The 27,971-nt window shown below is 37.9% G+C and overlaps 1 long non-coding RNA gene across 2 annotated transcripts in view; it reads left to right on the top strand.

Moving 5' to 3' along the window:
- The window catches only part of LOC103092783 (uncharacterized), a 41,966-nt gene extending 17,584 nt beyond the window's left edge, over positions 1–24,382 (top strand). Inside the window, exons 3-4 of one of the 2 annotated variants that reach the window (XR_008912116.1) lie at positions 5,528–5,629; positions 5,840–24,382. This is a non-coding gene — a long non-coding RNA (uncharacterized LOC103092783). The remainder of the gene's footprint in view (positions 1–5,527; positions 5,630–5,839) is intronic. The other variant, XR_008912115.1, reaches the window with a different exon arrangement.
- Positions 24,383–27,971: the final 3,589 nt, after the last annotated feature.

Below are 27,971 nucleotides of genomic sequence, written 5' to 3' on the forward strand. Positions count from 1 at the left end.
AATGGATTATTTGAAGGAGTACAGGGTCCCTGTGTTGCCAAGAGTGCCATCATCTTTGGAGCCAAAGTCCCAATGGCATCAAGGCCACCATGCCAAAGAATCACTCATCCAAGGCCAGAGACCAGAGTCAGGGTCTCTCTTGAGAGGTCTGGCTCAGGCCTCAGAACAGCTGTTGGCCCCGACTCTGGACTGTGTTTATTTCACAAACACGAGGGCATTACTCAGGAAGGCTGCCATCGCTATCTCGTTGGACCAGGCTGCTCTAACACTTTCCTCTCAGGGCTGAAAAGAGAGGTTCTCCAATGCTTTCTGTCTCTATTCGATTTTTGAGTCCAGCTGTCAACCAGTTTTCCCAGGCTTCCTCCGTCTCTTTTCATGCCCTTGGCAGAGAGTTAGCAAGGTCTCTGACTATAGGTCAATAAGAATTTTGACCTTAGTCAATGGAAATGGAATTGAAGTGACTGATGCTCAAAAATCATCTCAGTGGACCATTCCCTAATAGATGAATGGTCAGATGAAGGATGTGATTAGGCAGTTTTCAGAGGAAGAAATCCAAGTTATTAATAACTAAATGAAAAAGTGCTCTAAATCACTAATAGGGAAATGCAAATTAAAGCAGCTTGAAGTTCCACCTCACACCTATCAGAATGACCAAGATGACAATGGCAAAATTTGGAGGGTTTATGGGAAAGCAAATACACTTGGATGCTGCTGGTGGATGGATGGATGATTTTGAGTGGAGCCAGAAGGTAATAGATTGCTTAGTTCTTTCTTAATTATTGTTCCCAGTATAAGAGCAAAGATATAGGTAGAAGGGAATATAAAAATATGTACATATATACACACATATATGTCTTCCACAAATATTATAAATATACAGATGTTTTCTAGATATCTATTTTATATCTCTGTAGGATAGTTACAGCTCTCTCTTCTATATAGTTATCTATAGAATATACCAACATATTCTATATGGAATATCCATAGAATATAGAGATATTGCTATTCTATAGATATAGCTATAAGATAGGCTATATTTATAGACTATATAATCTATGGCATAGATATATTCAATGGAATATATCTCCTGTATTATATATAATCTGTATTATATCTGTAAAGAATATCTATAGCTCTTTAGATATTCTATATATGCTATAAGGAATATGTTCCATATGTAGGGTATATACACATGATATGTAGACTATATTCTGTTACACATATACATATATGTGTATGTATAGATATGTGCATGTGTGTATTATATCTTGCCTAGATTCTTGCTCCTGTTCTGGGGAAAAATGTACTTTTATATACACATACATATACATATCTCCTTCCCTACGCACACCCAAATGCACACATACACACATAGTATGTCCAAAAGGCTTAGGGCCATTTGAAACCATCCAGTAGCTTAAAATGGCTCTAAGAGTTTTGAGCCACCCTGGAAGTGTTTGTGTATAGAGCAGTTTCAGCAAACCTCTATCCACCTTGTCTCCTTCTCCAAAGACTGTGGGGGAGATGCTTTAAAAGAAGGAAATAGAAACACTCTGATTCTGGCCTACTGAGAAAGGATGATCATTGCCTGGGGAATTGTTTATATTCATCTACATGACTCTGCAGGAGAGAATATTTTACCTGCAATGTGCTATTTTAAAAAAATATTTCAAAGAGGGGAAAATGAAACATTTCTGGAATTCCTTTGAAATTTGCATAGATTCATCAAATCTTCTCTTGAGCAGAATGTCATTCATTAAGCCTCTCTTATTTTCATAAATTAAAAGCAAATACTATCTCTTTTCATAATTCCCTATTTGTGAATTATTCTCTAGCTCATAAGGGAATAAAGTGCTGGAGCACTTTTATTCCTAGTAAAGAAAGAAGAAACTGGGGCTGTTGAGGAAGAGGATGAAGGGAAGGAACTTTTCCAATCATCTACAACTTTATTTGTGAAGGGCATTGTTCATTATCATTATTCATCCTTCTTGTCATTGAATGATTTAAGAAATTCTTATGTGTTTCTTTCTCAGTCCTTGATTCACTGTGTGACTGTGGGCAAGTCATTTCTGCTCCCTTAAGCCTTGTTTTCCCATCTGAAAATTACATATAATCATACTTACAAAGTTATTGAGGAAAACTCATTAAGTAAATGGCAACTCATTTAGTAAATTATGGCTCCTGTATGCCAGATGTTACCCTAACTGTTTTAAAAAGCTAATGCCCCTCTTGAAGATGAATGAATCACTCCATTCTTTTCATCCATCAGGACCCCTTCCTTTCCATTCTTTCCTTGGAAGAAGAGTCTGGTGCTAAGTAGTTTCCTTGGGAGGATTATGGAGCCTATTTTCCAATTCTCTAATGAGCCCTGATCCTCAGAAGCTATGTAGATAATTCTGAATAGTTTTCTGTAAGTAAAATAAGTTATTTCCTCCACCGCTTTCTATTCAGATGGGAACAACCCCTAACTCATATTATCATTCTCTTCTACTTGCCCTACTGTCATAGTCTCCTAACTGGTTGCCTCTGCTCCAGTCTCTAATCTCTCCAATCTCTCCACCATACAGGTGCCAAATAGACATACCTAAAGCACAGGCTTGACTATGTTGGCCCTTCAGTGGCTCCCAATTGCCTTTCAAGTGAATTACAAAAGTCCTCCATGTGTTATCCCAAGCCTTTCACAGTCTTGCCTCAGCCAATCTTTTCAAGATAAAAACATCACACCCCTTCAAAATTCTATACTCCATCCAAACTGGAATACTTTTAGGTCCCTCATTCATGACATTCTGTTTTCTCTCTAAATTTATGTATAGGCTCTGGAATGACTCCCCTACCTCTTCTCATTGGTCTCTTAGAACTCTTACTTTTGTGCACTTGCCATTTTCTGTGGAAAGCTTTTCTGCATCTCCCTCCCTAAGTGCACTCCTTCTGAAAATGGCTTTGCATTCACTCTGTATCCATTTCTATATTTCCTTGTAGAATATATGTTCTTTGAGGGTAGCGACTCTTATCTTTGCATTTGTATTCTTGGTGACCAACACAATGCCTGGCAAATAGTAAGCACTTAAAAGAAAATGTTTTGCTTTTATATATAATGAAATGATATCCAAAAAAAGAAAAAACAAAAAAAACATGGAGTAAGTATTGAGAAAAATCCCAGCAGAAGCACTGAGAAAGACAAAGGATTATGCATTTCGAGATTTGAAGACACATTAAGACCATTAAGTTTCCACCTCCCAATCTCCACCTCCAGTCCCTTTATTTTACATTCTAGAAACTTGAAGCCCAGAGAGACTGAATCACCTACTTAGGGACACATAGCTAGTGTCTGATGTGGGATTCGAACCCAGGTTTTTCTTATTCTAGGTCCAATACTTCATTACACTGCCTCTCTTGGGCTCAGGTTAAATAGAGAGGGAAAAAAGGGAGGGAGAGAGTCAGAGACAGAAACTGACAAAGAGGGTGACAGAGACAGACAGAAACAGAGAGAGTAGAGAACATTCATTAAGCACTTACCACCTGCCTGACTCCTATTAGGTAGTCTCTACTTAACTATATGTCAGAGCAGAGTTGAGAGAATGTTGGGCTCATAATTAGGAAGTCCTGAGTGCAAATACTGCCTCAGATTTCTAGTTATGAGATCTTGGACAGGAAATCTAACTTCTCTCTATCTTTGTTTTTTCATCTGTAAAACTTATCTCACATAGTTGTTGTAAGGATTAGATAACTTAAATAAAGTACTAGTCAAGCTCTCATGCCCTATATAATTGCTAACCTACATTAGTTGTTGGCTCTCTCTCATGCCTGGAATGCACTCCCTCTTTATCTGAGTTTTCTGGATTACCTGATTTCCTTTAAACATCAATTAAAATCCCATCTTCTACAGGAAGCCTCTCCTAACCCCCCACCCCACCCCAACCCCAATCCTAGTGCCCTCTCTGTTTTGTTTCTACTTACTTAAAATTGGTTAGTCTATTTTGTTTATTTTAATTAATTAATTTATTTATTCTGTATATACATTTTTGACATGTCTCCCCCATTAGATCATAAACTCCTCAATAGTAAAGGCATTGTCTTTTGCCTCTTTTTTGTATCCCAGGATTTAACACAATGCCTGCCACATAGTAGGCATTTAATAAATGTTTATTACTACTACTTTCAAATAACAGGGCCAGGATTCTATCTGAAGCCTTCGGTCTCTTAAACTAGCTTTCATTCCACCATGCAGTGGCTTCCCCTAAAGACCAAGCACCCTGAAGATTTTTTAAAAGCTAAGATGTTTCTATTTCCATCAGTCATCCTTCCACTTCTTTTAATGTTAGGATATGCCTCAGTCACAGTAAATACTATTTTGAGCTATGCTGATTTATAAATAAAAAACAAATATATGAACATGGCATTCCAGCCTGCTTAGCAACCCTGACCTCTGTTTTGTAATTTTATAACTCAGATGTCGGTTTCCTTAGCAGTCAGCATTAAGGCTCAGCTGGGGTACTTGGGGCCAACAGGGCACTCTTTTCTACCACTGACTTGCCTGCAATCATACTGGTAGTTAAAGGTCTCTGCACAAATCCTCAGTGAATATTTGATTACAGGAACAAAATGATAAAGTGGACCCTGCTCCTACAGCTGAGCTGATGGATGGCAAGCAGAGAATGGTTTCTATTGGTTTTCTATTCTGTTTCCTGATGACTAGAGAACTCTGTTTCTGCTTGAAAGAGAAAACAGATGAGTTATTCTGGTTGACTGGGAACATTGGTTGATAGGATATTGCTCCTCTCGGCATCTCTCTCAGACTGCTTATTAGGAACTTAATGGCTATTGGAGCCTTGAACTGGTCTGGCCGGGGCTCTTAGATGAGTTTTGTTGGCTTGAGGCTTTGTTAAAATTCTGTCCTTAACATCTCTGTGTCTTTCAATCTAAACCAGATCTGAAAGGGATTCTCAATCCAAAACTTTCTCTCCGTTATACTCTCCAGTCCTTTCCCTCAACCCACAAATTCATCCAGGTGTGGTTTGGAAGGCTTTTCCTGTTCACGTTGAGACTTGCATAGACCCATAGAACCTGTCCTATCCTTTTGGAGAACTTTCCATTCTTTATCCTTACACATGAGCTTGTTCTCTTGGTTTTTCTCTTCTCTCTCTATCCTCTTAGTGTGTCTAAGTCATATCCTTTTCACCAGAAATGAGTGACAGAGGTCTATTGGGAGGGACCAGCTGAAACCAGTGGACAGAGTGTTCTCATTGGAGTCAGTGTTAAAGCTCAGAAAACCAGGGATGAATAAAGGTGGGCTAGCCTGGATCATTCCACAAAATGGAGACTCCAGAAGGGACTCACCAGGGGAGAATGAGATAGATACCTGGGCATATTGCAGTTGTTGAGTAAACTGCTTTTGAAAATGAAGGATTATAGAGCGAGAGCCACAAGGGACCTGAAAAGTCATTTAACCAAATCTTCTTTTCTTTTATTAACTTTTTCAATTAACAAGTATGTCTCTTCTTTTCTCTCCACTCTCTCTATTTAATAGGAAAAAAGAAAAACAGGAAAAGAAAAACCCAAGTCAAAAGAAAAATGGGCAAATATGAAAAGTCAAGCAAAATAAATTCTCACATTGGTCATGTTCAAAAAGGTATGTCTCATTCAGCATCTTGAATCCTTTACTATTGTGTCATGAGGGTTCATTATTGGTCCTCTGGAATAATTATTATAATAATAAAACTAACTAACCTAGAGGGGGCTTTTAGGTTTGCAGAATGTTTTTTTTTTTTTGCTATGACATTTCATTGTATTGATCAAAAATATTAAAATCTCTCAAATTTTAAGCCCCTTTCTTTTACAGAGGAAGAAATTCAGGTCCATGGAAGTGAAGAGACTTGCCCAGTCACATAGGGATTGGGATAAGATTTAAATCAAGAAGGCAGCAGTAAGTGATTGAAAACCCCCTAACTCTGGAGCCTGAGAATCTGAGTTCTCATTTCAGCTGTCTCCCATTTGACCTTGGGCAATTTCCTTTAACTTCTCTTGGCCTAAGTTTTCCCACCTCTGAACTGAGGGGCTTAATCCACCTGAAATTCTAAATCTCTGGTCCTTTGGACCCCAGAGCCACGGTTCTTTCTGGTGACCCATTATGATCTTAAGGGATAGATAGTGCATTCCTATAAATGGTTGCCTTAAACTTCCCAATTTGTGGCTTGTCTCTAAATTAAGTTAAAAATAAAACAACAGACTTTTAAGCCCTGCTGAATGATTTTATTTTTTAGGATTCTCCTAAGCCCAAATAATAAGTATCGCCCTCAGCTAGTGTACATGCCGAAGCAACCATTCCTTTGTAGGAGGCTTTTATGTCCTACTGGAACTTTCTTAGATGTGTGTGTGCGTGTGCGTGTGTGTGTGTGTGTGTGTGTGTGTGTGTGTATGTGTGAGAGAGAGAGAAACATTAAATACATATATATACACTCATATGTATAGATTTATATATATATATAATACATATTTATTGTGAGAAACAGTTCCAAATGTTTCATCAATTGCCTAATACTGTTTGTAAATAGATTTTAACCCAACACCAACAGCAACAAGAAGTATCTAGGAATAATTTAAATTGAGGAAACTCAAGGAATAATTTAAATTACCCCAACTTTTGTGCAATGAGTGCATCCTAGCCAACTCAAAGAAGGCCTAGGGAATCCAGGGTCAACTTGAAGCACCTCATTTATATGATAATTACAAATAAGCAGTGGCTAGTGATTCAAGATACAAATCATTTGTTCCTCTGGGACTTGTATGTTTACTAGACGGGAAGTATGTGATTACGTTGTACTAATTAGTTTCCAGGTGACAGAAAGAATGTAGCCACTGATGTGTCCAAATTCAGTAACTGTACATTCTATAGTCTCCTATTCCTTATTAGATTTCTGGTTTTTTTATTTAATTTTTAATCCATGGAAAATCTCACCCAGGACCCTAATAAATTTATGATGTGACCACAAACATTGAAACCAATTTCCATGGGGTGGGCTTTATAGAAAACTGTTTTATTATTTTATAAACTCCACCTATGTGTCTTCTGTTGTACAGAAGCCTGAAATGGTAACGGATGATCCAGAGCAGTACTTGTGTAACTTTGTATCCCATATTTTCTCATCTCTTAAGAAGAGGCTGTCAAGAGAGAAGGTAATAGGACACAAGAGTTTTAGGATGGATGAATGAATGGAAACTAAGTTGATGGTGGGAGTTAATGCATATCATTAAGGTCTGTTTTCACACCAAAGGTATGAAACATTAGTGGGCATAAATGTGCTTTCAGACAGAATGAGATGACATTCATGGACCAGAAGAAAAAGAGGTCTTAGAGATAGAAGCAAGAGAGACTATAATAAAGGCAAGTTGAAAACACAAGGAACAATAACAGTGAATCGACAGGGAAGCTTGGAAGAAAGTGAAAAATAATGAGCAAATGTCTTGGAAAAAAGAAGCCCGTCATTAAACTGAGCCTAGCCAGGAAGAAAGATGAGTAAGTTTGGTTCAGGTAGGGTGTGGGGTTTTTTCCCCTTCTGTTTCTAGAGTTCAGAAATCCTCATTTAAAGGGGCTGCCCAAAAGTCATTATTATCTGAAATAGAATGTGGACCTGGGATTGCAACCACTTCTAACTGCCACCCAGCATTCGTCTACATTTGTCTTCCAGGCAAATGTTTCCTGAATATGTATGACAGCGTATTTCTGAGAAATAATACAGTTCACTCTTTTGCTTAAAATACAAGAGAACTGCTAGGGGAATGTGGAAACTGGAGGCCCCAGAAATGGGTAATGCAGAGAAAATATTGTCTCTGAGGCAGCGGATTTGGGAGTACTGATAAGAGCCTTGAGCAAAAAAATGTAGATATTAAAACAGCTCTAGTCTATCATTCTCTAGGTTAAATGTTTTGTGGCTGATAGAAAACCTGGCTATGACATGAGAAAATGAAGATTTGTAAAAGAGTTCATGAGCTGATCAACCACAAGAGTGACCAAGTTTGACTGTCAGGCCATTTGTAATCTCCAATGGCTTTTCTGAGGGGCAAGTCCTCAGAATACTGTGCAAGGAATAGTAGAGGCCACCCAGTACAAACCCTTCATTTTAAAGATCAAGAAACTGAGGCCCAGTGACCTAAAATGTTGCCCAAGATTGTGTGGTGGGAGAATCAGGATTTGAATCTGCCTTTTCTGACTCCTGTCTTAGCAAAATTTCCATGATTCCATACTGCCTCGGAGACTTAGTTTGCTGAGACTGTGTTGGTGGTTTGAACCCAGCTTTTTCAAGAATTGGCATCCTCCTCTTGAATACTTAAACCAAATCTATCATCTATTTTACTAATCCTTGGCTCTCTTTTAAAGAAATACTAGTTCTTACCTCTCTTCTATGGAGAGATACAGAATACTGCATATATTGATGGATTTGGTTAATGTGTTGGTTAATTTGCTGCACTACTCTGCCCTCCCTTGTCTCCTTTTCATATTTTCTTGGAAGGAATGGGCTTCTGAGTGGGGGGAAGAAGGAAATAATATAGCAATATGGTGCCTGGCCCAGAGTAGGTACTTAATAAGTGCTTGGTGATTGATTGGCATGTGATGATGAAAAAATGCAAAGATACTAATGGAGGGGACATTAAATCAAGAAGAATTAAAGTCACAGTTCCAAGTTAACTGGTGGCCAAAAGTCCCTCAGTGGAGAAGACTCATCCCTGAAAAGACCAAAGAAGCAAACTTCACTGAGGAGAATTTATATTTAGAAGCTCTTCAAGTGGCTGAATTGCTGTTTTGAATTTTTGAAAGGCTCCATAGAAGTGTCTGTGTGTAATATGCTTGTATTTGTGTGTGCAGTCCCCAACTTTGACATGCGAGGCAGTCACTTCATCCATAAGAGAAATAAGGGAGTCATCTGCTGACCTGGGAACTCAGTTAGAGAATCCAGTGTTTTATCCATTTGAATGGGAGCTTGAGAAGGAAGCTTGGGAGGAGCCCTTTATTGTGAAGGCAGGATCCAGCAGCCCTGGATAGTAAAATTATGTACTGTAAGTAGGGAAAAGGGGTTAATTACATAAAAAGGTTGGACTGGATATATTTAAAAATAGGGTCACCAGGAATTTATACTAATTCCAAAGAGATTTATTTACAATTTATTTACAAAATGTGGAAAGAATGAAGAAGGAAATCAGCGAGAGGTTAGGGTAAGATATCTAGCCTAAGCACTAAGTAATTTACTCCTGGTCCCTGACTCAACGCAGGCAGGGAGAGTTACTCCTTAGGCCTCGGTAAAGCTGAGGACCTTGGGAAGTCTCTCCTGAGGCTAGTCTCTCCAGAAATCCAATATGAAAGGTATCAGCTTTTCACTCACCATGTCTTGGGTCCAGTTAGCAGATTCTCCTCCACCACTCCAAGTAGAACTGTTAGACAAACCCCACTCAGGAAGTTGTCACTCCCTTTTAAAGACACTTTCTCTTCCATCACTTCCTGTGCCTTCCCCTAATTATACATCTACCAATCACAGTTGAAATCTTGCTTTAGGACTGCCCAGGAGGCAGTCAGTTGATTCTGATTCATCATCCACTATCACACACATGGGTCACAGATCTTCCCCACTCAAATGTGAATGGGGTGTTTACACTTTTGTTGATTAAATCTAAAAATAGGCAGGGGTTACATTTTCACAATCAGGGGAGAGTTAAATTTAATATTCACAGTTCCTATCTATCTATCTATCTATCTATCTATCTATCTATCTATCTATCTATCTATCTATCTATCTATGTGTGTGTGTTTGTGTGTGTGTGTGTGTGTGTGTGTATACATGGTGAAGTGAATAAAGCACCACATCTACAGTCAGGAAGACTCATTTTCCCAAGTTCCCAAGTTGGACACTCACTAGCTGTGTGGCCCTGGGCAAGTCACTTAACCCTGTTTGTCTCAGTTTCCTCATCTGCAAAATGAGCTGGAGAAGAGAATGGCAAACCATTCCAGTATCTCTGCCAAGAAAACCCCAAATGGGCTTAGGAAGAGTCAGACACAACTGAAACAACTAAACAACCAAAAAGGTTGGGACAAATTTATATATTATTTTTATGTGTGTATAAATACAAATATGAATATATACATATCTTTGTGTATTTGTGTGTATGCATGTATGTGTATATGTATATATGCATGGTATATCTGTATGTGTACATATTCATATGTATGTGACCTCTTGGCCACTAATCTCTGTCCCTATCGATCCATTCTCCATGACACTATCAGAGAATTCTTAATAAGGTTCAAGACTGCTCTCAAGAATCCTCAATGACTCACCATTACTCAATGTATATAATATTCCTGAGCCTGGCTTTTGAGTCTCTCAGCAATATGATGCTAACATAGGATGAAAGACTTAGAATTAGAAAAGTACTTACGGGTCATCTCTCCTCATCCTCTTGTTTTAGAGATGAGGAAACTGAGGTATCTCTGGTGGGTCCATCATCTGTGAAGTGAAGATAATAAAAGTGACTCCCTCATTATGGCAGTTGTGAGTCTTCTCTGAAATACTGTTTGTAAAGTCCCATGTGAACCTTAAAGTACTACATAAAGGTGAATTATTGATGAAGGGAGAGGAATAAGCATTTTTATGGTGCCTGCTATGTGTCAGTCACTGTGTTGAATGTTTTATGAGTAGCTCATTTGATCCTCACAACAATCCCATGCTGTTATTATTCCTATTTTACTGAAATTGTTTCCATTTTACAGAAACTAAGTCCCAAAGCTAGTAAGTGTTGGAAGCCCAATTTGAACACAGATCTTCTTGTCTGGAGAGAATCACCACTCTATCTAATACCACTCTATCTAATACCACCAAGCTGATGAGAATCTGCACAGCATGCAGAGGGCATAAGTTCCAGTCTTATCCCTGTATGTGATCTTGGGGAATTCTAGTCAACAAGCATTTAGCAGCCACTTACTATGTTTTAAGCTTCTTTAGGCTTTAGGACCACTGTGACAAGTGGATTAATCAAATCAACATGCATTTATTAAATACCTACTCTGAGCCAGTTGAGAGACAAATGGATTAATCAAGTCAACAGGTATTTACTAAGCACCTACTATGTGCCAGGCACAGTGCTAAGTGCTAAGCATGTCAGGACTCTTTTCAGAACTCCCCAGGTATCCCCTCTATAAACTGAGGAAGATGGTCTAGATGGCTCCAGATGACCGACCCTTCTAATTCTCAATTTGTGGTCCTATGAGGCTTAAGGACATCCTTAATCTAAACCTAGAAGAGAATTGAAATTTCAACTATTCCAATCCTGCCATCATGCTTACAAAGGTACTGATGTTCTGAAATGTCCAGGCAATCAATCAGCATTTGTTAAAGCACCTACTATGTGTCAGGTACTGTGCTAAGTACAAAGATACAAAGAAAGTAAAAGACAATCTCTGCTTCTAAGTGCTCACAACCTAATTGGGAAAGTGAAGATGAGTAGAGGAAGCATTCTAGAGTTGGTGGACAGTTGGTGAAAAGACCCGAGTCATAAAGGTAAGGTATTAAAATCCAAGGTCTTTCCAGTGTATCATAGCTGCCTCACTATCTTACCCCTTCCAATATGTCAACCATGGAGTGGTATCCAGGATATGTATTGATATAAAGAAGTAGGTAGTATGTAGCAGATGTAACTATTATAAGAAGTACCATAAGATCAGAGAGTTATAGGAGACTGAGGTTTCCTATGGGTGCAGGCAGAAATTGCCAAAGGAAGGGCTGGAGATGTTAATTTGCTGTAGGAAAAGGAGTTAAAATGTATAATAGAATATATATTTATCAATAAAGCAGGTACCATTCATTTAGAGTGTCAGCCTGTCAGAGTGGAGAGAGAATTGAACTCAAATTTAGAAAAATGGGGGTTCAAGTCCTGCCTCTCTGACACATCCTGGCTGTGTGACTAGGGCCAGTCACTTAACTACTTATTACCACAGCAAAAATAATTAGGACTATCCATTTTAGAGCAAAGATTAATTTGCATTGGAAGAGGGCATTTCCATACGGAGAGTTCCCTATTTGACTGAGACTACAATTGCAGGTCCAGTCTAAAACCCCAAAATGCATTTAGCATCCTTTCACATGATTGGATTAACCAGTGGATATGGATGAATTCAATGGATGCCTATCCATTATTATGAAAAAGGAGGGGTGTTGAGGGAGGAGAGAGATGGAAGTTTTTAGAATTGTTTTTCATCTGGAATTAAAAGAATATTTCCATATAATTGTAAAAGAGAAAAAGGCCTGGAACTAAAGAATTCAATGCTCTTTTGGGTCTCCTAAAAAAAACAACAAAAAGACTAGAGAGTCCAATAAAGCCTTGACCATTAGCCACTTTCTTCCCAGTAGGGGAGAATAATGTGGAAGCCTGCAGGGAAAACAGAGAAAGTGCAAAAGACCATTAGCCCAGGTCCTGCATCCATTTGTCAGCCCATAAAATTGACTTTCCTTTGATGAGATGAGGAGTGGATTTTTTTTAACCAGGCTTAAAATAAGGGTAGATGGCTATTTAAGCCTCCCTCCATTGGTTCCAGGGAAATCTCCTCTTTGTCTCAGGGGACATTTCAGAAGGTAAAGACTTCATTAGTCTTAGCCAGGTCTTTTATCAATTTGTATCTGCCTCTGGACTCTGGAAGCTATTATCACCTTGCTCCTGTCTTATGAATCAGGTTCTGCCTTATATTTTGAGTCATTTTTCTCATTGTTGAGATGGACAATTAGAAAAGTCGGGTTGGACAGCCTATACTGTTCAATGTGCCCATGACAGGTCAACTGAAGCAGAGCAAGGATCCCAGAATTTGGGATGAAACCCCTGTAGATGTGAGTCACCTGGGGTGAGAGGGATAATGAAGAGTTATAAATTGTATCAGAGGTGTCAGAATCTCAGCCCCAAAGATTTTAAGGACCCCTAGATTAAAATGTAATTGGAAATGTTTAACAAAACAAATCTAAATACAATACAGATGATGTTGATTTGTGGTTTTCTGAGTCAATATGTAGCCTCAGGGATGAATCTGTTTCTATTTGAGTTTGACTCCACTGCACTGATCTGCATTACTGGAAGAAGGCCCTACATTGATAAGAACACAGATTCCTAACAACATTCTGAGAGATTTGGGCAGACTACCCTTGCTTTCTTATTTCATCTCCCTCCTATCTCATGGTTTGAGATATGATGGTTGTGGTTGGGAGGAGAAGGAAGTAAATAATAGAATGGGACAAGATTATCTGATCCAAAGGAGAACTGAGCTGGTGCTATAGGGGAAAGAGCACTGAGTGGAGTCAGAAGACATGTGTTCAAATTCTGTTTTTGCCATCTATGACCCCTTTGGGCCTCAGTTTTTTTTTTTTATTTGTAAAAATGAGAGAAGATTGTTTATGGGCATCTAAAGACCATTCTAGGTCTAAGATCCTATAATCTTTAACTTGCTGCCATCATTTTTTAAGGACCTTTAGATCAGTTGCTTTTTTTTTTTGAAAAATTTAGTCAATTTAGAACACTATTCCTTGGTTACAAGAATCATATTCTTTCCCTCCCTTTCCTCCCCCCACCCTTCCTGTAGCTGAAGAGCAACTCCACTGGGTATTACAAATGTTCTTGATCCAGACCTATTTCCATATTGTTGGTGTTTGCATTATGATGTTCATTTAGAGACTGCATCCCCAACCATATCCCCCTGGCCCCATGTAATCAAGCAGTTATTTTTCTTCTGTGTTTCTACTCCCATAGTTTTCCCTCTGAATGTGGATAGTATTCTTTCTTATAGATCCCTCCAAGTTGTTCAGGATCACTGCATTGCCACTAATGGAGAAGTCCATTACATTTGATTGTATCCGTCTCTGTGTACAATGTTCTCCTGGTTCTGCTCCTTTCACTCTGTATCACTTCCTGGAAGTCGTTCCAGTTCACATGGAATCCCTCCAGTTTATTATTCCTTTGAGCACAATAGTATTCCATCACCAAAGGATACCACAATTTGTTCAGCCATTCCCCAATTGAAGGGCATCCCCTCATTTTCCAATTTTTTGCCACCACAAAGAGTGCAGCTATGAATATTTTTGTACATGTCTTTTTCCTTATTATCTCTTTGGGGTACAAATCAAGCAGTGCTATGGCTGAATCAAAGGGCAGACAGTCTTTTAGTGTCATTTGGGCATAGTTCCAAATTGCCCTCCAGAATGTTTGGATCAGTTCACAACTCCACCAGCAATGAATTAATGTTCCTACTTTGCCACATCCCCTCCAGCATTCATTACTTTCCTTTGCTGTCATGTTAGCCAATCTGCTAGGTGTGAGGTGATACCTCAGAGTTGTTTTGATTTGCATCTCTCTGATTATAAAAGATTTAGAACACTTTTTTCATGTGCTTATTAATAGTTTTGCTATCTATATTCTGAATGATAAGTTTGATGATTTCATTAGCTCCCATAGATTTAATTATCACCTGTGTGAGGATGATTCCTAGATCTGTATACCTAGCGCTGCCTTTTGGACATCTTGAACTGAATGTCCTGTAGACCCTTCCTACTCAGTGTGTCCCGATATTGAACTAATTATCTTCACCCACCCCCAAGTGTACTTTCTTGTTAATTTATTTATTACTGACAAGGACACCATAACTGTCTAAGTTACCAAGGCTTACACCATTGGTGTTATTTTCAACTCCTCTCTCAGACTCACTCCACTTATCCAACCTATTGCAAAGTTCTGGCATTTATACTTTACAACATATATTGTGTGTGTCCCCTTCTCTTCAGTTGTCTACCAGTTTCTTCCAATTCTTTCCCCACTCTAGTCCATCATCTTGTTATCTGTCAAAGTGATTTTCCTAACATACCAGTCTGACCATGTCACCTCTTTCCTCAGTAAATACAGTAATTCCCTATTACCTCCAAGATCAAATACAAAGTCTTCTGATACTTAAATCCCTTTGCAACTATGCCCTTCCATTTTCCAGTCTCCATATACTTTATGCCCTTTTATTTATTCTATGATCCAGTCACCTTGGCTTTCTTGTTATTCCTCACATATTACAGTCCACCTCTCCATTCCATGACTTTTTACTTGTTATTTCCCATTACCTGTGATACTCTTCCTTCTTACCTCCCCCTACTGGCTTCCCTGACTGCTTTCAAAGACTCAATTTAAAACCCAAGTTTTGAAGGATCCCTTTCCCAGTCTTCAGTGCTAGTGCAATTCTCCTCTGAGATTACTTTTGATCTTCTCTGTGTATGTCTTGTATGGACACAAATCTTTAAATCCCCTGCCCCTAAAGAAGGCAAGAACTAGGTTATTCTCTTTCTTTTTATTCTGAGTATGAACGATTGTCTTGAACAGGGTTGAAATCTATGCAGTGCTTCTTAACTAACTGATTGGATAGATTGCTGCAATTGGTGTCCAAAGACCCGGGAAAAAAATCCTGCCTTAAATATGACTTCATTAAAAACTTTGTGACTCTAGGCAAACCATTTGGAAAGTGGGTATAGTAACTACCAACACTGATTGTTTTCATCTCTACTGGAATAGTAAATGTAAAGGACTTTGTAAACTTTAAAGTGTTAAGGCTTAAAACCATACTCTCTAAACAGGTGAATTTGATGGCATAATAGGAAGAACAGTAGTTTTGAAATCCAAAAACACGGGTTCAAATTCTGACCCTGCTACCTTTCCCTATGGCCTTTGGTAAGTCATTTTTCAGGGGCTCAGTTTCCTCATCTATAAAATAAGGAGATTGGACTAGATGATCTTGAAGGTCTCTTCCAACTCTGAATCTGTGACCCTAAATTAACTCATCAAAGGTCATTTCCTTGGAAAGCAAGAACCATGTCCTTTAGTCTTGGCCAAGCCTTTGATTTCTCACTGTGTCTCTGGGATGAACTCCAGAATATGCTAATCTGAGGGATTCAGTGATGAAAGAACTTCATCAGAGAAAAGGCCCTCTCCTACTATTTGTTCTATTCCTCTGCCCTACTTGTTTTTTTTCTTAAACCCTTACTTTCTATCCTAATCACAATGCAAAGACAGAAGGAAGGGCAAGAACAAGGCAAATGAAGTTAAGTGACTTGCCCAGGGTCAGGCAGCTAGGAAGGTTCTAAATCCAGATTAGAATCCAGATCTCCTTGACTCCAAAAGCCTGGTACTCTAACCACTGAGCAAATTAGTTTCCCCCTCTCTGCCCTACTTTTGATGGGTTTGATTTTTCCCTCCTTTCCTATTTTCTGCTTTTTTGTATTAACAGCTTGCCCTCTCAATTGCCAGGCGTTTCACCTCTGCATTTTAATTTTCTTCTGAGCTGTTTACAGCAACTACTTCTATGTTCCAGTGCCTAGTTCCTTGCCCTCCATCTGCTAATTATGCTCTTTAACTTTCATTCCATTTGGACTGTTCCACACTAGGTTTAACCATTCACCTTTCCTATCCCTGTTTTCTTACAGAATCCCCTAGAATTTTAATCTCATCTTCCTTGTGTGAGCTTGCTCTCACTTTACTACCCTTTTGTTAGCTCTTGGCACCCTAAATAGAGCCTCACAGGCATAAGTCACATCCAATAACTTTTATTTCCATTCCCTTATATTCTAGGGTCTTTTTTTAAGTGTCATTTACACTGTATTTGCCTTTCTGCTGACAAAGTGAGATCTTTGTTCTAAGTATGCAAGCTACACACACACACACACACACACACACACACACGTACACACACACACACACACACACACACACAGATGCAAAGAGCTTAAAATGCTGAAATAACAGCCAAGATAATACTAGATTCTTGGCTTACGTGCAGGAGGGACAATCTGTCTTGACTTCTGTTGGGAACTTTTCCTGTTGGATTGCTCTCTTGGGGGAGTCTTGTCTATCCAGATTGATCTCTCCTAGGAGTGGGCATCTCATTTTGGGAATTGTTCCTAAGAAACTGGGCTGGTTTCATGGCCCGCTGAGTGAGGCCAAAGGAGGAGCCACTTTGATTCATTATTTCAGTGGTAATGGCCCTTCCTCAAAAAAAAAAAAAAAGCATATTTAATCAGGCAGGTGGTCCTTTGTTCTATGGCATGCATGGCATCATGGGTAGTTTCATCCTCCTCTATCTGGAAAAAAAAGTAGCCTTGGCATTAGGTTTGGTTTGGATACTGATCTACAGTGTTAGCTTTCATTTCCACCTTTCCTTGTGTTATAATCAGTGGGAGGAAGTGGCACTGAAATTGCTAGGATAAAATGCCTTACTAAGTATGTTTAGCATGGACCTGATTTGGCATCATCACAGCATACTGTCTTAGGCAGTCCTGTCTCTGTCAAGAGTTTTTCATCACTGAATCCCCCAGGTTATGTTCTGGAGTTCATCCCAGAGACATGCTAAGAAATAAAAGGATTGGACAAGACTGAAGGACATGGTTGTTACTTTTCTTGAAGGAGTGGATGAGGATGACTTTAAGCCAAATGGAGAGGATGATGGGGTCCACTTCTGAACAATAGATTTGACCGTGTTCTCCAGCTGCTGGATTCCAGCTTCTCTTCAATAAACCATCTCTGTGTAACAGAAAAGAGCAGTAGGGTATTACCACCATACCAAATAATGCATTCAACTCTATGCTCATGCATGCTGAATTCTAACTCGGGCATTCCTCTCAAACGTCCTCAGTGTGGTATAGTGGGGAAAACGCTGCATGTGGAGTCAGAGGAAATGGGTTCAACTCCTGCTTCTTTCCTGCCTTTGTGTGACTTTAAGCAAGTCATTAGAGTTCTTTGCACCTCAGTTTCCTCATCCTTCATCTGAAAAAATGAGGGGTTGGATTAACTGACCTCATAGGGGGATCAAACATTATCTAAGTATGGGGACATCAGTGGCCACACAACTGAGGCTTAGGGATGTTAATTGACTTACCTGAAGTCATTCAGGGAAGATAACAGGCTTTGGGATTCAATCCTAGTCTTTTGACTCCCAATCCAATCACTTTCTCCAACCCTAGTGCCTCCTGAACCAGAAATCTGACACAACAAGGTTGCCCTTCCCCAAATATAAAGAAGCAGCATCTCTAGGAGAATGATGCTTTTTCTAGTGATATTTGGTCATAGAGCAAATTATAGGATTTAGAGTGGGAAGAGGCCTTCAGAACCATCTACTTCAATGCCTTTATTTTATTGATGTGGAAACAAAGAGCCAAAGATATTCAATTAACTTGTCCAGAGTTAAATGGGTAATAAGTGGCAGAGAGGGGTTTTGAACCAAGAGCCTCTGACTCAAAATCTCTTTGAGATCTTTCTTCCTCAGTCTGTTTCAAAAGCTTGTGAACACTAGTAATCAGATATTTTCCCAGCCTTAAAGAATTTTGGTGACAAGAGCTTGCTCAAGAGACCATCTGCTTCTTCCTTATAGACACTGAAACTATTTTTGTATGTTAAAAAGAGTTACAAAATGTAGGTATGGCATATGCTACCGTATTCTTTAAAAAAGTGCATTCTGGTTTACAGAAGACTAGACATGGACTAAGGAGAACCTAGATTCAAATCCTGCCTTTCATATTTACTAGTCATGTAAACATGGGTAAGTCACAGGTCTCTGATGTCTTGAGTTAGTTCAAGGCTAGTGCTCTGTGCACATTGTCTTCATGGTTAGTATACTTGCAATTTGCATAAGTTATTCTATAGAGAATGGTGTTTCTGTATGAAACTAGGCAAGTCAATTAATTATCCCAGTTTCCACATTTGTAAAATGGAAATAATAAAAGCACTTACTTCCCAGAGTTGTAAAGATAATGTTTATAAAGGGCTTTGCACATCTTAAGGTGATACATAAATATCATCATCCTCACTATCATTGTTAATGTCTCATTGCCCAATATTCTTAGACTATTAGAAGATTACTATTGTTGTTATTACCTCATGGTCTCCAAGGATGTTGGTTATCAAGACATGATCAATTGAATCATGAAACAAAACACCCTATTTTATTCAATTATACTTTTCTATATTTAAAAAATTAAAATAATTGGACCTAGAAACTACTCAATAATAAATTTTTAAAAGTGATTAAGAATTTAGAGTATTTTTTTTAAGACAGGAAAACATAGGTCCAGTTATTTAGCCACTTCATAGACTTTTAGACATAAAATGGACTTTTGATATTTATTCCAATTTCCCTCATTTTAACAATGTCAAACCTGATGGATGGACATTTGAAGCAACTTGCATTTAGAAAATTGTTCATGTTTTCTCCATCCATGATTAGTGTCATTCTGGTTTTGTTTTTTGGCTCACTTTTTTTTTAAACCCTTACCTTCTGTCTTGGAGTCAATACTGTGTATTGGCTCCAAGGCAGAAGAGCAGTAAGAGCTAGGCAATGGGGGTCAAGTGACTTGCCCAGGGTCACACAGCTGGGAAGTGTCTGAGGTCAAATTTGATCCTAGGACCTCCCGTCTCTAGGCTTGACTCTCAATCCACTGAGCCACCCAGTTGCCCCTTATGTCTCACTTTTACCAAGTCTACCTCTTCTTTGAAATAGAACATTTCTAGGGAGCTTCAGATCAGCTTTGTATCAAAAGCCTTTAAGGTACCTTTTATTTATTCTCTGATCTCTTTATAGCCACACACACACACACACACACACACACACACACACACACACACACACACACACACACACACACACCCTAGCTGGTTTTTACCAGAGGAAACTCCATATTTATCTAATTTCTATTCTACAGCCTTCTTTTTCTCATTTATCTCAGCTTATAAGGATATCTAATTTCATCAGAGTGGCCAACCCCTCAGGTCGCAACCCATATCTTCTTTGGTAGATCACCAAATAATTCATTACTGAGTGGCCAAACTATGAATTATGGATTGCTTTGTGCTTAGCTCTGTTACTCCTAAAAAACCAGATGGTGTTCACAAGTGTTGGTGGCCAAAAGCAAAACTAAAGCCCCTATAACCAATATAGGGACGAGTTCTTTCAACTTATCAAAATTGGTGGTCACAGTTCTTTGATGGATTCATACCCAATATCTTTCTAGCTTGGTAGAATCATCCAGGGCTGATATAACCTTAGAGAATTCAGGGTCACTTTCACACAATGACAAGGCAATAGATTTAAATCACGAAGGGACTTCAGATGTTATTGAGTCTAACAACCTCATTTTACAGTTGAGGAAACTGGGACCCAAAGAAGTAAAGGGGCTTGCCAAAGTTGTTTATATAATAAACCACAAATTCTGTTAATCAAATCCATGTCCCCCATCTCTACATTCAAACTCCTTTTTTCCACTGAGCCTTGTTTTTGTGGACATTGCTACCCTTCCTTATCCCATTGGTCAAATAATTCAATTCAATAGACATTTATTGAATAAAAGGAAAAGCATTTCTTCAGCTTCTAATATGTTCCAGGACCTGTGCTAGACTATGGGGATACAGCTTCCAAAGGGAGATAATCTCTACTCTTACAAGGCTTGAATTCTAATAATAGCAGACAGCTCATAGTGGTGGCTAGAGAAATTTAGTCTTTGAATTCATGAAAAGTCTATGAAGCCATAGAGCAATGGATAAACACACCCTTTTCCAGAAGCAATGGTGGTATTGACTGAATTACTGCTCCCAGAACAAATAGTGAAAAGTGAACTATTAGGAATAGGTGCACACCAAAGTGGAATCATCATACCTGGAGGTCTGACCAGAAGAGAGCTTGTTCATTGCAGTGCAAAAAACTTGAGGGCATGGATTGTATTTTATTTTATTTTTTTCCTAGCACTTCATGTCAAGTCTGGTACATAGTAAATATCACTTATTAATTAATAATAATAGAATAATAGAAATAGAATAATAGAATAATAGAAAAGAGCATTAAAGCTTGCAAAATATTTTACAAATATCATCACATTTGATCCTGATGACAAACCTGGGAAGTAGATGTTATATATTGCCCCATTTTACAAATGAGGAGATTGAGGCAGAAAGAGATTGACTTGTCCAGGATCACACAGATAGTAAGAATATACTTAGATCTGAGATCTTACTAACTCTAGGTCCACATTCAATCTACTGCACCATCTAACTATCTCTGCTTATTGATTGATTGATTTGGGCAATAGGGAAGCCCAAAGGGGAAAGAACAAATATTTACATAGCACCTACCACATGCCAGACTCTCTGCTAAATGACTGACAAATACCTTCTCATTCCATCTTCACAACAACCCTATGGGGTAGATTTTTTGATTGCTTGTCAGGGAGGGCGGGAAGTGGGGCAGGGACAAAGCACTTGACAGCATACATATGTATGAAGAGCCTTGGATGGTTTTCCTCTCAATCAACAGCTGTCACTTTCCCCTTCCTCCTCCCTTTCCAATCAGGTATCTGGTGGCCTGATATTTAGTCATTAATTTTCACCAAATTCAATTTCCACTTTTAATTATAAATCATTTCTTTTAGAAACTTTCCTTCATTGACAGGCCTCTGAGAGGTCCAACACAGGCTTACTTTCTGCCTAAGGGCTTGGAAGTTACAAAAATCCTAACCAGCTTTTAGAACTTGCCTTTTAAAAGGCAAGTTCTTTTTAGAACTTGCCCATTTTAAAAAGAAAATAACAAGTGTTTAAAGAAAGAGCCAAAGTGATTTTTCCCCCCAGGGTGGACAGTTTTACTCTGAAGCTGGCACCATATGTCATTAGGTCATCTGAAAAATTTCCTTATCCAGCATGGCTGAGTCATTCTTCATGACATAGGAACACTCCATTTAATTTTCTCTGAGTCTCCCATAAACAACACCTTGCCATGAGAGTTCTTTTGATGGGCCCATCTTAATGCCAGGCATGGAAAGAGAAATTGTGACACATCCTTCTTAAACTTCCTCCAGACGTTAATAATGTAAACCCAAGTGACATTCTCCCTTCTTGGAAGAAAGCAGGGTTCTTCTGCCATCTGGACTCAGGGTACTTTGAAATATCTCTGTAGCATTGAGCACATTCTGGATTACAGTATTATTAAGAGTGGTCATGCCTTATTGAAAACTTGGTAACTCACAATGGACTATAAACTAATTGAGATCAGGGTTTTCAATAGATATCAAATTGTTAGAGTATTTAAAAATATTACTTATTGCTTGGATTGTTCTTATGTCAAGAGTAAAACATTGGATACAACTGAACATATTTCATCTCTTTCTGGAGGGAGTGATTGCATTACAACACATTTAGCTACCAGATGACCCTTCTAGCCAATGCCCGATTTTATTCATCAAGAAAGTTCAGAAGCTGGGCAAGTCCCCACATCACTGTGATGGTTATGACAGTTCACTCCATTGAAGCAATAAGGAAGTACCAGTTGTCTATCATTTCTATAGTGTGTGACTTTCTTATCTCCCAGCTCCCACTATCTATGGATTATGTGATCATAGACTTGGAACTACAAGAGACCCTAAAGGGCACTGAGTCCAACCTTTTTATTTTAAAGAACAGAAAACTAATAATATGACAGAAGAGGAAAATAATAAATGCTGGCAGGGATGTGGCAAAACGGGCACCCTAATGTACTACTAGTGGAATTCTGAACCAATCCAATCAGTCTAGAGAGTGATTTGGAAGTATGCCCACAGAACTTTAAAACTGTAAACACCTGTTGATCCAGCAATACCCAAGTAGGTTTGTATCCCAAAGAGATTTTTTTGAAGGGCAAAGGACCCATTTGTACAAAAATATTTTTACCAGCTCTTTTTTGTGGAGACAAAGAATTGGAAACTGAGGACATGTCCATCAATTGGGGAATGGCTAAACCAGTTGTGATATATGATTGTAATAGAATACTACTGTGCTATAAGAAATGATGTGAAGTATTATTTAAGAAAATTCTGGAAAGGCTTACATGAACTGATATACAGTAAAGTGTGCAGAATCAGGAGAACATGAAACATAGTAATAACAATGTTATATGATGAGCATTTATGAATAATTAACTATTCCTAGTAGCCAATGCAGTCATTTAAGAAAATCCTCAAGGACACCTAATGAAAAATGGCATCCACCTCCAGAGAAAGAACTGATGGAATCTGAATATACGAGACATGACATATTTCATGTTATTGCTTCACTTTTTTTCATTTGTTTGAGTTCCCTTTTCACACATGTAATAATTTCTATCAGATTGCCTTCTCTTATAGGGAGAGGAGGGATGGTGAGAATTTGACTCAAATATCTTTTAAAATGAAGGTTAAATTTTTTTTTTCATATAATGGAGGAAAAATTAAGTATTAATTTTTTTAAATTTTAAATTAATTAATTTAGTCAATTTAGAACATTATTCCTTGGTTAAAATAATCACATTATTTCCCTCCCTCCCCTCCAACCACCCTTCCCAAAACCGATGCACAATTTCACTGGGTATCACTTGTGTCATTGATCAGAACCTATTTCCATGTTGTTGATGTTTGCACTAGGATGTTTATTTAGAGTCTATATCCCCAGCCATATCCCCTCGACCCATGTATTCAAGCAGTTGTTTTCTTCTGTGTTTCTACTCCCACAGTTTTTCCTCTGAATGTGAATAGTGGTTTTTCTCATAGATTTCTCCAAGTTGTTTATAATCACTGCATTGCCACTAATGGAGAAGTCCATTACATTCAATTGTACCACAGGGTATCAGTATCTGTGTACAATGTTTTCCTGGTTCTGCTCCTCTCAAGCTGCATTAATTACTTGAGGTTGTTCCAGTTCCCATGGAATTCCTCCACTTTATTATTCCTTTGAGCACAATAGTATTCCATCACCAACAGATACCACAATTTTTTCAGCCATTCTCCAATGGAAGGGCATCCCTTCATTTTCCAATTTTTTGCCACCACAAAGAGCACAGCTATGAATATTCTTTTAAATGTCTTTTTCCTTATTTTCTCCTTGGGGTGCAAACCCAGATGGCTGGATCAAAGGGCAGACAGTCTTTTAGTGCCCTTTGGGCATAGTTCCAAATTGCCCTCCAGATCAATTCACAACTCCACCAGCAATGCATTAATGTCCCAACTTTGCCACATCCCCTCCAGCATTCATTATTTTCCTTTGCTGTCATGTTAGTCAATCTGCTAGGTGTGATGTGATACCTCAGAGTTGTTTTGATTTGCATTTCTCTGATTATAAGAGATTTCAAACATTTTTTTCATGTGCTTATTAATAATTTTGATTTCTTTAGCTGAAAAGTGCCTATTCATATCCCTGGCCCATTTATCAATTGGAGAATGGCTTGATTTTTTTGTACAGTTGGTTTAGCTTTTTATGAATTTGGGTAATTAGACCTTTGAAAGGGGTTTTTGTTATGAAGATTATTTCCCAATTTGTTGCTTCTCTTCTAATTTTGGATTCAATAGTTTTGTTTGTACAAAACCTTTTTAATTTGATATAATCATAATTATTGATTTTACATTTTGTGATTTATTTCTAGATCTTGCTTGTTTTTAAAGTCTTTCCTTTCCCAAAGAAATGACATGTATACTATTCTGTGTTCACCTAATTTGCTTATACTTTCCTTCTTTATATTCATGTCATTCAGCCATTCTGAGTTTATCTTGGTGTAGCTTGTGAGATGTTGATCCAAACCTATTCTCTCCTATACTGTCTTCCAATTTTCCCAGCAGTTTTTATCAAATAATGGATTTTGGTCCCAAAAGCTGGGATCTTTGGGCAAGACTGTCTTGCTGAGGTAATTTACCCCAAGTCTATTCCACTGATCCTCCTTTCTGTCTCTTAGTCATTACCAAATTGTTTTGAAGATCGTTGCTTTATAGTATAGTTTGAAATCTGTAACTGCACATCCTCCATACTTCACATTTTTTTTCATGATTTCCCTGGATATCCTTTATCTTTTGTTCCTCTAAATGAACTTTGTTATGGTTTTTTCTAATTCAGTAAAAAAGTTTTTTGGTAGTTCAGTGGGTATGGCACTAAATAGGTAAATTAATTTGGGTAGGATTCTCATTTTTATTATGTTAGCTCATCCTACCCATGAGCAATCAATATTTTCCCAATTGTTTAGATTGAGTTTTAGTTGTGTGGAGAGTGTTTTGTAGTTGTGTTCATATAGTTCCTGTGTTTGTCTCAGCAGATAGATTCCCAAGTATTTTATATTATCTAGGGTGATTTTAAACGGAATTTCTCTTTCTAATTCTTGCTGCTGAGATGTGTTGGATATATATAGGAATGCTGATGACTTATGTGGATTTATTTTGTATCCTGCAACTTTGCTAAAGTTGTTGATTATTTCAACTAGCTTTTTGGTTGATTCTCTGGGATTCCCTAAGTAGACCCTTATATCATCTGCAAAGAGTGATTGCTTGGTCTCCTCATTGCCAATTTTAATACCTTCAATTTCTTTTTCGTCTCTAATCACTACAACTAGTGTTTCTAGTACAATGTTAAAATAGAGGTGATAATGGGCATCCTTGTTTCACTCCTGATCTTAGTGGGAAGACTTCTAGTTTATCCCCATTGCAGATGATGTTTGCTGATGGTTTTAGAAATATACTCTTTATTGTTTTTAAGAAAGGCCCTTCTATTCCTATACTTTCTAGTGTTTTCAATAGAAATGGGTGTTGTATTTTCTCAAAGGCTTTTTTCTGCATCTATTTAGATAATCGTGTGATTTTTGTCGGTTTGCTTGTTAATATGGTTAATTATGTGGATGGTTTTCTTAATATTGAACCATTCTTGCATTCCAGGTATGAATCCTACCTGGTCATAGTGAATAACCCTTGTGATGACTTGCTGGATTCTTTTTGCTAGTATTCTATTTAAGATTTTTGCATCTATATTCATTGAGGAGATTAGTCTATAGTTTTCTTTCTCTATTTTTGACCTGCCTGGCTTTGGGATCAGTACCATGTTTGTGTCGTAAAATGAATTTGGTAGAACTCCTTCTTGGCTTATTCTGTCAAATAGTTTGTTTAATATTGGGATTCGTTGTTTTTTGAATGTTTGATAGAATTCATTTGTGAATCCATCTGAACCTGGGGATTTTTTTCTTAGGGAGTTCTTTGATGGCTTGTTCAATTTCTTTTTCTGATATGGGGTTCTTTAGGTAATCTATTTCTTCCTCTGGTAGTCTAGGCAATTTATATTTTTGTATTTATTCATCCATGTCACCTAGATTGCCATATTTGTTGCAATATAATTGGGCATAATAGTTTTTAAGGATTGTGTTAATTTCCTCTTCATTAGTGGTAAGATTTCCCTTTTCATCTAGGATACTGTCAATTTGGTTTTCTTCTTTCCTTTTTTAAATTAGATTGGCCAGTACTTTTTCTATTTTATTTGTTTTTTCAAAGTACCAGCTTCTAGTCTTATTTATTAAATCAATAGTTCTTTGACATTCGATTTTATTAATTTCTCCTTTGATTTTTAGGATCTCTCATTTAGTCTTCATCTGAGCATTTTTAATTTGTTCATTTTCTAGTTTTCTAATTTGCATGCCCAATTCATTGATCTCTGCCCTCTCTAGTTTGTTAATATATGAACTCAAGGATATAAATTTGCCCCTGAGTACTGCTTTGGCTGCATCCCATAGGTTTTGAAAGGATGTCTCATCATTGTCATTTTCTTTAATGAAATTATTAATTGTTTCTATGATTTGTTCTTTAGCTAATCAATTTTGGAGAACCATATTGTTTAATTTCCAGTTAATTTTTGATTTGCCTCTCCATGTACCCTTACTAATTATTATTTTCATTGCATTGTGATCTGCGAAGGTTGCATTTATTATTTCTGCTCTGTTGCATTTGTTTTCAAAGTTTTTATGTCCTAATACATGGTCAATTTTTGTGAATGTACCATGTGCTGCTGAAAAGAAGGTGTGATTCCTTTTTGTCCCTATTTATTTTTCTCTACGTATCCACTAACTCTTATTTTTCTAAGATTTCATTCACTTCTCTTACCTCTTTCTTATTTATTTTTTTGGTTTGATTTATCTAGTTCTGATAGAGGAAGATTCAGGTCTCCCACTGGTATAGTTTTTCTATCTGTTTCATCCTTGAAATCCACTAGTTTCTCCTTTAGAAATTTGGATGCCATGCCATTTGGTGCATACATGTTGAATACTGATATTTCCTCATTGTCTATATTGCCTTTTATCAGGGTATAATTATTATCCCTATCCCTTTTAATCAGATCTATTTTTACTTTGGCTTTGTCAGATATCATGATTGCAAATCCTGCCTTCTTTTTATCATTTGATGCCCAATAGACATGGCTCCATCCTCTTAATTTCACCCTATGCGTATCTACTTTCCTCATGTGTGTTTCTTGCAGACAGCATATGGTAGGGTTTGGGATTCTAATCCACTCTGCTATTCTCTTGCATTTTATGGGTGAGTTCATTCCATTCACATTCAGTGCTATGATTACCAGCTGTGCATTTCCCAGCATTTTGATTTCTACTCCTAGTCCTGCCTTTTCTTTTTTCACTATTTCCTTCCACACCAGTGTTTTGTTTTTTAATCAGTTCCCCTAATTCCCACCCTTATTTTACTTCCTTTTCTACCCTCCCTCTTCTTATCCCCCCTTATTTTCTTTACAGTCCTTTTAAACTACCCCCACCCTCTCCCTCCCTTGTACTGCTTTTTCTTTCCACCAGTCTGTTTGTTACTTTTCTAAGTAGAAGCCCCTATAGGACGCAAATCAATTCTCTGCCCTAATGGATTGGATTGTTCTTTCCCCTTTGGGTCAATTTCAATGCACATACGAGTTGAATATTTCCTATCTCCAACCTCTTTACCCTTCCACTGTATTGATGTTTTTCTCCCCTACTGCCATGTGCTTCTTTGTGACATATAAATTTGCCTCCTTCAGTTTCTTTTCCCATTTCTTTTAGTATTAACCTCTTTTTTAGCTCTAGTTGTATATATCTGTACATATACATATAAATACACACATATAGGTATATTTATGCATGCATTATATCTATA

Source organism: Monodelphis domestica, chromosome 5 (assembly GCF_027887165.1).
Source record: "Monodelphis domestica isolate mMonDom1 chromosome 5, mMonDom1.pri, whole genome shotgun sequence".
Lineage (NCBI taxonomy): Eukaryota > Metazoa > Chordata > Mammalia > Didelphimorphia > Didelphidae > Monodelphis > Monodelphis domestica.